Source organism: Staurois parvus, unplaced genomic scaffold (assembly GCF_062004578.1).
Source record: "Staurois parvus isolate SC_StPar_1 unplaced genomic scaffold, SC_StPar_1.0 ptg000388l, whole genome shotgun sequence".
In the NCBI taxonomy this organism is placed as follows: Eukaryota; Metazoa; Chordata; class Amphibia; order Anura; family Ranidae; genus Staurois; species Staurois parvus.
This window is the reverse complement of record NW_028318184.1, coordinates 1,662,967-1,674,552: the sequence shown is the minus strand read 5'-3', so window position 1 is coordinate 1,674,552 and position 11,586 is coordinate 1,662,967. Positions and strand designations below refer to the sequence as shown.

The window sequence follows — 11,586 nt, the reverse complement described above, 5'->3', positions numbered from 1 at the left end:
AGTGTACTGTGGGAGACCGTATATAGTGAATGCAGGGTCTGGGGTTTAGTAACACTTTAACGTTGACAATACATTATTTATGTAAACTGCGCAAATCCCCAATCAACTGAAGTCACAAAGCTGCAAGTATATGAGGATATAGTCTCTTAAAAGACCAATTCAAATGGATACTGTGCTAGGTGAACCCTTAAAACTTTGTGAGCACTATAGAAACCTTTGCACCTCTAAAAAGCGATCAAAAATTGAAAATCAAACACTAAATAATTACATACATATGCCCTATGAAGACCCTCACCCCTCTGAAGGGCGATCAAAATTTGAAAAAAATTAATTGAATAAACTGAGTGCAGTAATCATAAATACGTGTAAGAAACCATTATATGTGGTCAAATTAACCTAAAATGTCATGCATTATCCATGAGCCCTATGAAGACCCTCACACCTCTGAAGAGTGATCGAGGTTGAGGATAGGTCAAATCTCAATGTGAAAAAAAAACTCCTCAAATATACATAAAGGTTAGTAGAAATTTTTCAAAAACAGTAACAAAATGTCCATATAGACTTAAACCATAGTCCATAAGTATGAGAAGAATATGACAATAACATGAATGAACATTTTACAAAGCTGCAGTTTTTTTTAATATGGGCTGGAGCCCCCAGACTGCACCGGCTATTTTCTGGAAAAGGTAACCAGCCCATACCACACCATGCCTGGCCTAGGGTCAAATGGCAACCTACGTGAAGATCCAGCATATTCCAAGTCATTAAAGGGTTACTTCACATTTACCAAAAAAAACATGCCCGTGCAGATAAGGTACATAAATGGCCCACATCTATAGCAAGGGTATTATTTCACTTTAGTCAGAGCTGAACACTTTGTTTTGATCTACATAGCTAGTTTTTTTGGTAAAGGTGAACTAGGCCTTTATCCTCACTGGGAAGGTTATACATGGAACCAGCATGTAGAACACAAGTCACCGCAAATATAAGCAATACAGTGAAAGTGTAACTGACCGCCATAACGTCTCCTAAATCTACGTATGAAGACTGAACAAAGACCCCCACTTAACCAAAGGTCCTCTAAACCACAACCTGGGTCGCAGGATACTCGCACCGGCCTTTATCCCCTCAGCTTCTTTTTACTGCATACAATGCAGGGCCACTGAGTAGATTCTCTACTTCCTTCATAACATGCACTGTGAGGGGTCATCATATACTAGAAAAGACTGTAAACCTTGGGGCTCAATCACATAGGCGCTCGTCAAGTAACATCTGTTTACTTTATGTACTAGTTCTGAGCTGTTTGCTGTATGGACTCACCAGCACAGCCAAGTTTGAAAGGTGAACGCACCCGGACGCACAGGAGCTGCACCTGGCCCTTCATACCTGTCAAACTGCGCAAGTCCATACAGCCAATGTGTGGCCATTCACTTTGTATGGGGTGCCTGCACACAGCGCAGCACTGGGGCAGGAAACCTAAGAAATGCCTCTTCTTGCTGTATGGAGCTGAGTGCCCATGTGAATGAGCCCTTAAAGTAAATCTAAGACAAAACTTTCTTTTTTCACTTTAGATAGAGTAAGGGAAGGTTAGAACACCTGTCAGGTTGTTTTTCTGCCATTTGTGTCCCATAGGGAGATTTCCCTTCACTTCCTGTCCCATAGCCAATACCCGAAGTGAGAGAAACTCTCTCAAAGTGATGAAAAAATGGGGTGTCACTAGAACTAGTGCCCCGATAGGGTCACTGTACTTTACACCCCTGTACCCATATAGTTCTGCCCCCACACCCTGATCTGTGAGTCCCACAGGTCACTGTACTATACCCCATGTATCCCCAGAGCTCTCCCCTCACACCCCAATCCCTGAACCCTGACAGGTCACTGTGCTGTTCACACCTGTGTACCCCCACAGGTCTCCTTTCACAACCCCATTCCTGGGCCCTGACAAGCCACTGTACTGTAATCCCCCCAAGCCCCCCTATCCAGAGATCTCAGGCATCTCCTGTTGCTTGGTTACATAGATAAAAAAAGGACAGGCTGATTACATAACAGGACATTACACAGACATCTGGATGGTCTGGGGCAGGCATGTCGCACTCAGATAAAACACTGGCCCCCACAAAGACAATATCTTCAAGGGGGTCACACCGGGAGAACTACAAAAAAAAGGGAAATACGCCGGTTTTGTGGTGAGAATATTGCTGCATATTCCGTGCTCTAAATTGTGGAATGGTATAAGACAAGTTCTATGTGGTGTTGCACCAGCTGCGCCAAATCACATGACAAGTGCTATACTTCAGTGACCGTTCCCGTGCGCCAACATAAGCATGCTTGGATCTGGCGCCCCAACACCCCCACAAGAGCAAGTAATAAAATGGCAGGAATCACTTTTATGATGTTGTCACAGCAAGCGCTAATTAAATAGGCATACAGAATTTGGTTGACTTGGCACATGGAAAATGTGCCAACAATTCCACTAAAAATGATGTATTTCCTTCCATCTGTTAATTGGTCAATATCTCAGAATTGTGACATACTGGGGGGGGGGGGGGGATTAATTAGTCTTCACTGGAGCACAGCCAATTAGCCTTTACATTTCCATTTTCTAACCTGTGTGGGGAAAAATAAAAGCTGCAAGCTGATTGGTTGCTGTGGGCAATGATAAGAGTTGGGATGAAACATTTTCTATGAATCTCTCTTTATGGAAATCATGAGAGAGAGTCCATTTCTCTAATGGGGATACAGCCAGCAATACAAATATGACAGTGGATCTAACCCCTCACCCCTCACCACTGACAGTTGGCATTCTTGTAAACAACCCCTGACCTGAGGCTGCCCAAAATAGATCTCATGGTCTATGAATACAAGTCCCGTGTCCTGTACTGTATGATCAAGAGAAAAAGGTTTGTCTTTGGTTACATGTTACACACATGTTACACACACCAAACATCGGGGCTGAGTTTGGCTCTAACCAGGCACACTGATCCCCAATGGTGCTCACTGATACTGATAGCACAGACATTACAAATGAGCCCATATTCAAAAAACAAACCTAGCTTGTTGATGTATTTCAGTGTGTTACAAGCAGCACTATTGACACCTGCCTACATCATTGGAAAGGACCCCAAAAGCAGGCTTCTTTAAGCTTTACCTGTGTATTAGGTGCAACACAGATTTCTCTTTGTGTTGGATTTCATATATCCAGGACAGAATACTGAGCTCTGTGATTGTCACTCTGCTAAAAAAAAATTGGAGCCTCGCTGTGGAAAACGGCAGTTGGCAGAAAAATCATTTGAATTTTGTTTCCGGTTGGTATCCTAGCAACCACGGAAACTCAGTCCACAGGCAGCGCAGCCACAGACAGTCAGTGTGCTTCTGCTAGCGATAGTGAACACACTCCTTTTTTTGTGCTCTGTGAGATCTCATTATAACGTGTTATAATGAAGTGGACCAGGCCAAAACTACGTTTCCGATATCATCCATATAAGAACAGACAGGAGGTCACCTGGAATACCATCATAGGGAGACCTTTTGTAGATGATTTGGATAAGCCCACTTTATCACATAGTGGGTTGAAGGTGGAGACACCTCAGCAATTCCCCAAAAATCGGGAAAGCAAACATGGGAACTCTGATGGGAGGAAGAATTCTGGAGAGGGAAAGAGTTCCAAAGAGGAGAGTGCCATGAACAGAGGAAAGAAGCGCAGATCCAACCAATCTGCTGAGGAAGAAAGACCAGCAAAACAGGGACGATGTGGTCATGCACCGAGTTGGGCCAAAACACCATGTGCTGTCATATTGCCCAAGAGGAATAACAAGAGGCCAGCATCAGATCCAATTTTCTCTGCACCTCCAAATAAGAAAAGGAAGATCGCTGCTGATGAGACAAGCAAGAATGATCAACAGCTCGTCGAGGTAGTCAGCGATAGATTTCACCAGGTTGTCAGCGATATAGTCGGCGAGGTAGTCAGCGAGAGAGTCGCTGAAGTTGTCAGCAAGTCAGCCAACGAGGCCGTCGTTGGGGTTGTCAGCGAGCTAGTCGATGAGGCTGTTAGCAAGCCCGTCGATGAGGCTGTCAGACAACCAGTCAACCGGGCAGCCGGTGAGAATGACAACAAGGTAGTCAGGGATGTGCCTGGCACCAAATTAGAAATGCATCCGCCAGCCGACTTTAATCTTGACAGCTTTATCTTTCATAAAATACTCGGTCAAGGTAGTTACGGAAAGGTAAGTAATCAAAGATTTATGAACAGAGGGTTTAATGCACTGCGAGTTAGTGGTTATTATTATTGCCAGTCGGCAAATAGTAGGTCGTAGGTGGAGGTCACACCACTCTATTCCTTACCGCTTCCCATTTACACTACACACACTGAGCTGTGCTGCTCAATGCCAAGCTGAAATCCATGCTTTCCCCATAGGACCAGTTTACACCAGTGTGATACATTAGTTGGCGCTCGGTTACATTGGAATAGAATGCATGTAAATGCAATGTGCTTTAAGAAAGCTACAATACTGGTATTTTACACCACTCATGAAAAAATAGCATGCCAACGCACATCATCTCCAGTGCGTTTACTGTGTTACATGGATGCAACGCGAGTAGAGTGAATCCAGGCTTACACACTAAGTCATGTTTAGTGGTGTACTGTCTGTCGGGGGTGTAATACACAAAAAGATGCAAGACAGAATTACAAATCCTTTGGTATATAAGGAAATAAGCTGACGTACATTTAAACTGTATATAGCAGATTGCATAACGTTTGGCTGCACAGCTTCATAGCCTTTAGCCCCAATTTATGAACGCTGAATACAGACTTCAGAGTGAGCGCTGGCTGTGATTTGCTAAAAGCCTACTGCGGCTTGCTAAAAGCCTATTGAAAGCTATCCCCAATCCCTAACAGTCTAGAAGTTACTGACTAACAGTCAAAACCACTGAAAACTTGCACAAAATCCTGCTGACTCCCCGTTCTATAAACTGTTTTCAAACTAAGACTAACAATCGTAGCCAGGCTGGGGGGGTTGCTGCTGGACCCAGAGGTAACCTTTTCAGAACCCGGAGCTGAATTGCTTCTAATCATTTGTGTCCTGTGTTTTTTAGGTCGCCCTGGCATCCCATCCTGCCACCAACAAGAAACTGGCAGTCAAGGTGGTACAGAAGAGGAAATTACTGCAAGAAGAACCGAAAAGTGTCCTCGTAGAGAGACAGATACTGGAAAAAGTTGGACGGAGTTCCTTTTGTACACACGCCTATGGAACCTTCCAAACAGAAGTAAGTTTCACATTCCTATCAATCACTCACTCATCAAATCACATCCATGTTATCCATTTGGACTCCAAGTCCAGCACAGACCTAGAAATAAATCCCAAAACCAGAAAAAAAGGAGGGATGGTCCAGCTTCAAAGAGGCTAAGACATGAGAGAGTTATGGTGGCTGCCAATGCAGAATTTGGGGAATTCTGGTTCTCCCCAGCCGTCCTGCTCTTACTTTGGCTTTGCTGTCGGAGTCACTGACTTGGATCAGGTATAGTCCTTGAACTTCTCTCATGATAGAGTCACTTCAATAGAACCTGTCACAACATGTTTGCATGTTAATGGCTTCTATATATTGCTTACCCACAGAGGAATGACGTTCACCATACATTGAAAGTTCCTGCCAAGCATCGCGTTAACTTAGTCTTAAAGTGGATGGAAAGCCAATACTGAACATTTCTTGTTTGTTCACACTTGGTCTATTAAATAGATCAAGCAGAGCGTGTTGTTATATCTGTTTAATAAGTGCAGAAAAACACTTGTGATCCTGTCAGAATTCCAGCGCTGTCCTGAGTCATCCTAAGCAGTCTTATCAGCCCCGCTCACTTCTCCTCTGTGAACTACAACACAGCTCCCCGTATGTTATAGAGATGAGGATGGGGAGAGGTGTTCTTAAGGATGGGGAGAGGCATACTTATTGTCCTAGGATGACAATACGGCACCTCCATAGACATAGAGAATAGTAAGTGAGCGTAGTCACCCTAGGACAAGAAGTAGATTAGTGGTAGGATTACAAGGGGAAAATAAAGGAAGACATGCTGAAAAGAAGAACACTAGTACAGCCTCCATAGCTGAGCACTGGTGTAAGCTGAAATAGATGACATTTTTATTCTTGAGTTTGAAGATGCGTTAAACTCCTGAACCGTCTACCATGTCCAGACATCCCTATATTTCTGCATTTCCACCAAAACACAAACTTCACATCCACTTGACCTTTTGGAACCGACTTATTTTTCTCTTTCTTTTACAGGAAAATCTCTTCTTTGTTATGGAATACATGAGAGGAGGAGAACTACGCGACCTGATCAAGTCTTCTGCTCCATTACCAACTAACACCATAAGGTAAGACTTACAAAGATTCCGTCTAAGGCTGCATTCATACCCGCACCATTCAACCTTTTTATTTTGGGCTTTTTTTGCACATTAGTCGTGCAACAGCATAGGGCAGCCTATTCACTTACGTGAGCTGCCTTATGCGTGACAAATGCACCAAAGTAGCTCATGTATTTTTCTTTGTCCGCGAGCCTCACAATTTTGCAATGTACATTTTGGTGCGTTTGGCCACACAACTGCTACCCGCATTTGAAGTGCCATTAAGAATTAATGGCACCACAAGTGTGATTTGCATCTTAGCACATTTTTCATGCATTTCCCAGAACACCAAGGTGTTAATATGGCCTAAGAGAAGGGTGAGGGTTAACAGTCATGATGAAGGATTTGCATATAGTAATTACAGAATGAATCTTAAAGGAGAAGTACAGACAAAGCTCCTTGACCCGTTTTCAGCTGACAGCGGGCTGAAGCCTGCTGTCGGCTGATGTCACTCAGCCGGTCCAGGCTGGGGAAAGATCCCGACTTTAAAATAAGGATCTGCCCCAAAATCTGGAGCGGCACCCAGCTCAACGATCCGTTGAGAGCCTGAGCCAGTTGCTCCCTCCACTCCACATCCCAGTGCTCCATTAAGTTGGCGGGGTGGGGAAGAGCAGAAACGCTGACTGACAGTCACCGCTCTCTGTTCGGAGTGAGCGCTGACTGAGTGAGAACTCCGCAATCAGCTGTCAAGTGATTGTTGAGTGCTCACCCTTAAAACCGGCCATAGACAGATGCTGCATCGGACTGATGCTGCACGCACCTAGATAAGTATGATTTAACAAAAAAATGAATTCCTATTTTGCTCTCTTCATTTAAACTAAAAGATCACCCACACCGACCCACCTCAGTAAGCCTTCATCAGGAAAGAACCTTCACTGCCCCCCATACACATACTCATCTTCCGTTTACCCCCTAGCCTAGCCTTTTTCAGCCGTCAGCAAAGTACTCTGTAATGCAGTTTGTAGACATCAATCTCACATAATCACACACTCCTTCAATCAGATGCAACTAATCCCTACAAGATTCTAAAGCATGCTAACTGTATAGCATAGGGAGCTATTTGTCCAAGCTGATTAATGATCAGTTGCTACTCCTAGTGACTGGTCACCAGCAAATTTAGTAGCACCATTGATCTGCTAACACTCTCCTGCATAGCACGAGCCTAATGTGATATCTGCCAAACACCGGTTATATCCTCTAGTTTATCTTGGCGTGCAAGGCTGTATCTTCAACCCCACACAAGCAATGTTCCAACCCCACAGGTCTTAGCCAATGGTTGTCAGATACCACAGATCAGGTGACTATGATCCAATCCCTGGTTAAGAACCAAAGAAACCCAAGAAAAGAGCAGGGCCTGTCATTATCACAGTAATACATTGCTGCTTATGACATGCAAGGCTTGGAAGAAATCACCTCTTAATCATTTGTTTACTTATGCTGTGAGACGTGCAATAATCGTAGACCTTTTCTCCTTTTTTACAGATTTATTGCTGCAGAACTTCTCTGCGCGCTACAATATCTGCACCGCCAAGGAATAATGCACAGGTAAGTGTCTCCACCATGATCTTCCATATCTTCTAATCTTCATTAAAGTACAACACCACCCAATACTGCTACTTTAGTTGTGGATGGGTGTACAAGGGTTGAATTGCCCATGGCCAGTTCTGTCCCCTGCTGCTGAAGCTTTTGTGACTCTAAGGGCTCGTTCACACTCGACTCTTTTTACCAATGCTTGCCAAACGCCCCTATAGCGTTTGGCAAGCATTGGTCCGGCGTTTGCGGAGCATCTTTTAACGCTCCGCAAATGCCGCATGCGCGGTTTAGCGGAGGTTGCTAAGCTTTGCCGAGCGTTACAAACGCCTATAATGAAGTTTGAATGGTGTTACCGCTCCGCAAACGCCCCGCAACCGTGTCGCCACCGCACCGCAAACGCCGGCCGTGCGTTTGCGGAGCGGCACCGTAGACTAGAATAGGAGGCTTCAACGCCTCCTGACTCGACCAGGGGCGTCCGTTTTTCCGCGACGCTAACGCTCCCGTTAGAACAGCACCATGTGCTGCAATGTGCAGAATTGTCCGAGGCCTCTCTGCCGCCTGCACACAACGCTAGTGTGAACGTAGCCTAAGTAAGGGAGTCTCACTTCCCCATATTACATACATTTGCAATTGTAGATGTCCTGTTCTAACACTGTGCCATGTCCCATTCAGCAGCTGAGCAAAACCAGCCACAGGTGCAAAATTTGCTCTGGGTCCCATCAATCCCCGTAAACCAGCAGAAGAAACAATATTGAGGTGCACTCCGTCAATCTGAAATGAGTCTATGGCTTTATTAAAGACACGTGGATAGAAACACTCCCCAGGCTGCCTAATTCTAACACTTATCACCCTCTAGTGGGACGTAATCATGCCCCCACTAGAAGGGCAAAAGGTGACGCAGGAAGAAAGCCTGCGGAGTGTTTCTGATCCCTTCTTTTCAATAAAGATGTTGAAGCATTGCAGAATGACCAACTGTGATTTGATATGGTTTCTTACACTGCAGTAAGCTGACAGCCAAGGTCATGAGGTTCCTCTTACCATTCGTAAAGCAGTGCAGAAAGTTAGAAGGGGATCTAACCCGCTGGCACCCCTTGAAAGCTGAACTATTAGTATTGGTTGAATTACGGTTTTAAACATTTGATCTGTAAATCTAACTCTCTCCTTTTTTTTTTTTTTTTTACAGAGACTTGAAACCCGAGAATATACTGCTCGACAGCTCCGGCCATGTCAAAATTGCAGACTTTGGCCTTTCAGAAGCCGACGTGTTTGGATCCGACAAAGTATTTACTTGTGCCGGTACTCCAATCTATATGGCCCCAGAAGTAAGTATAACACCACCCTTGTTTTTCCCCTCTACTGCTCCCATCTTTATCTTATAATATCTATGAACCTAACAAGAATTTTGGAGATAAAGGAGCAGAGCCACAATGATGGTGACTCAAAAAACCTAAAAAACAACAGGAGGCCCACTGTGACCTGTCATTCCCACCAACCATTGTTAACTATTATTACTGCTCTGTGCAGCTCATCGTGTGCTTTATTTTATAGTTAATCTTACTCTCTGTTTTATCAGGTTCTACAAGGAAAACCCTGTGATGCTATGTCTGACTATTGGTCACTGGGTGTCATCTTATTCGAAATGGCCACAGGAGCACATCCAGGTGAAGCCAGATTCAGGAGACACTTCTATCCGAGGGACATGGATCCTGAACTTCAAGATGTCATTGAAAGAGTAAGTATACTCTATAATTAGAATTATGCAAAAGCTATAGATCCTTAGTGTAGTGTTCTTTATGAGAGAAGCTTGCAAAACGTTCTCTAGTATCCAGTACATCACCAGGTGTAAGAAAGCACACAGGGGGCATCCGACTTCTGGAAGTGTTATATACACACGGTATAGCAAGATATTCACCACACAGGGAGTCAGAATAATAGAGGAACTATCCATGAGCTTTTGGATGAACTCATTCACTGGTTCAGAAATGTTCACTTTGATCCTTCCAACAGACATATATATCTTCAGTGAAAACTACACCAAGGAATTAAAATATGACATTCTGAGGTGTTTTTTTTCTATTTTTAAGAAATAGCCGACACTAAACTGGCTGATTGATCAGTTTCTGTTAGTGACAATCTACCGTATGCTAAATTTCATTTCTTTTTCTTTATAGCTTCTTGAAATAAATCCGAGCGATCGCCGGCAGGCAGTGAAACAACTGCGAAAACATCCCTTCTTCAGTACCATTTACTGGAAGAAGCTGGAGAAAGGAAAGGCCACCTCACCATTGAAGATGCCAGAAGAAAGTCTGCGCTCACAAATCGACACAAATCAGCAAATTGATGTGAAGGAACTGATTCCCTACACAGGAAATACAGAAAATAAAATTGCAGAAGAGCAACAGAGATTGTTCGATGGCTTCAGCTTCAAAAGCACAAAATGGAGAAGGATGGTGGAGAGGAAATGAAAGAATGAGGGCTCATTCGCACCATCTGCATTGAGCCACGTTCTTTTGGACAGATCACCACAAGGTTAGACCATACTTCTCTTGTGGGTCACAGGAATGACCTAACTTTTGCTTTCCTGGGGCAAAGAGTCAGCTTATAGCAGGCTATTACAGTGTATAGCAGGCAGATCACCACCTTTGTGCATCATTCATCATGATTGACATGGATCGACAGTGCTGGACAACATGAATGAAACTGAATTCACATCAAGATAAAAAAACTGCCGGAAGATCAGAGGACAGTTGGTTTACCACGGATCAACACCTTTATGCGTCATTCATCATGAGTGGATCAACATTCCTAGATGATAGGAATGACGTTGGATTTATACAATGGAACATAACCTCATCCATTCTGGGTGAGAGGATTAGAAGGAGCAGTGGTTTGCCATGTCGGCAGATCACCGCCTATGTGCGTCATTCATCGTGATTTATATGGATCAACATTGCCGGAAGACATGAATGACGTTGGATTTATACAATGGAACACAACCTCATCCTTTTTGGGTGAGAGGATTAGAAGGAGCAGTGGTTTGCCATGTCGGCAGATCACCATCTATGTGCATCATTCATCGTGATTGATATAGATCAACATTGCTAGACGACATGAATGATGTTGGATTTATACAATGGAACATAACCTCATCCTTTTTGGGTGAGAGGATTAGAAGGAGCAGTGGTTTGCCATGTCGGCAGATCACCGCCTATGTGCGTCAATCATCGTGACTGATATGGATCAACATTGCTGGACAACATGAATGACGTTGGATTTATACAATGGAACATAACCTCATCCTTTTTGGGTGAGAGGATTAGAAGGAGCAGTGGTTTGCCATGTCGGCAGATCACCGCCTATGTGCGTCATTCATCGTGATTGATATGGATGAACATTGCCGGACAACATGAATTACATTGGATTTAAACAATGGAACATAACCTCATCCGTTTTGGGTGAGATTAGAAGGAGCAGTGGTTTGCCATGTCGGCAGATCACCACCTATGTGCATCATTCATCGTGACTGATATAGATCAACATTGCTAGACGACATGAATGATGTTGGATTTATACAATGGAACATAACCTCATCCTTTTTGGGTGAGATTAGAAGGAGCAGTGGTTTGCCATGTCGGCAGATCACCGCCTATGTGCG

The 11,586-nt window shown here is 44.0% G+C and overlaps 1 pseudogene; it reads left to right on the top strand.

Moving 5' to 3' along the window:
• The first annotated feature begins 3,437 nt into the window (after positions 1–3,437).
• Positions 3,438–10,430, top strand: LOC149455771 (putative serine/threonine-protein kinase DDB_G0277449; annotated as a pseudogene).
• The last annotated feature ends 1,156 nt before the right edge of the window (positions 10,431–11,586 follow it).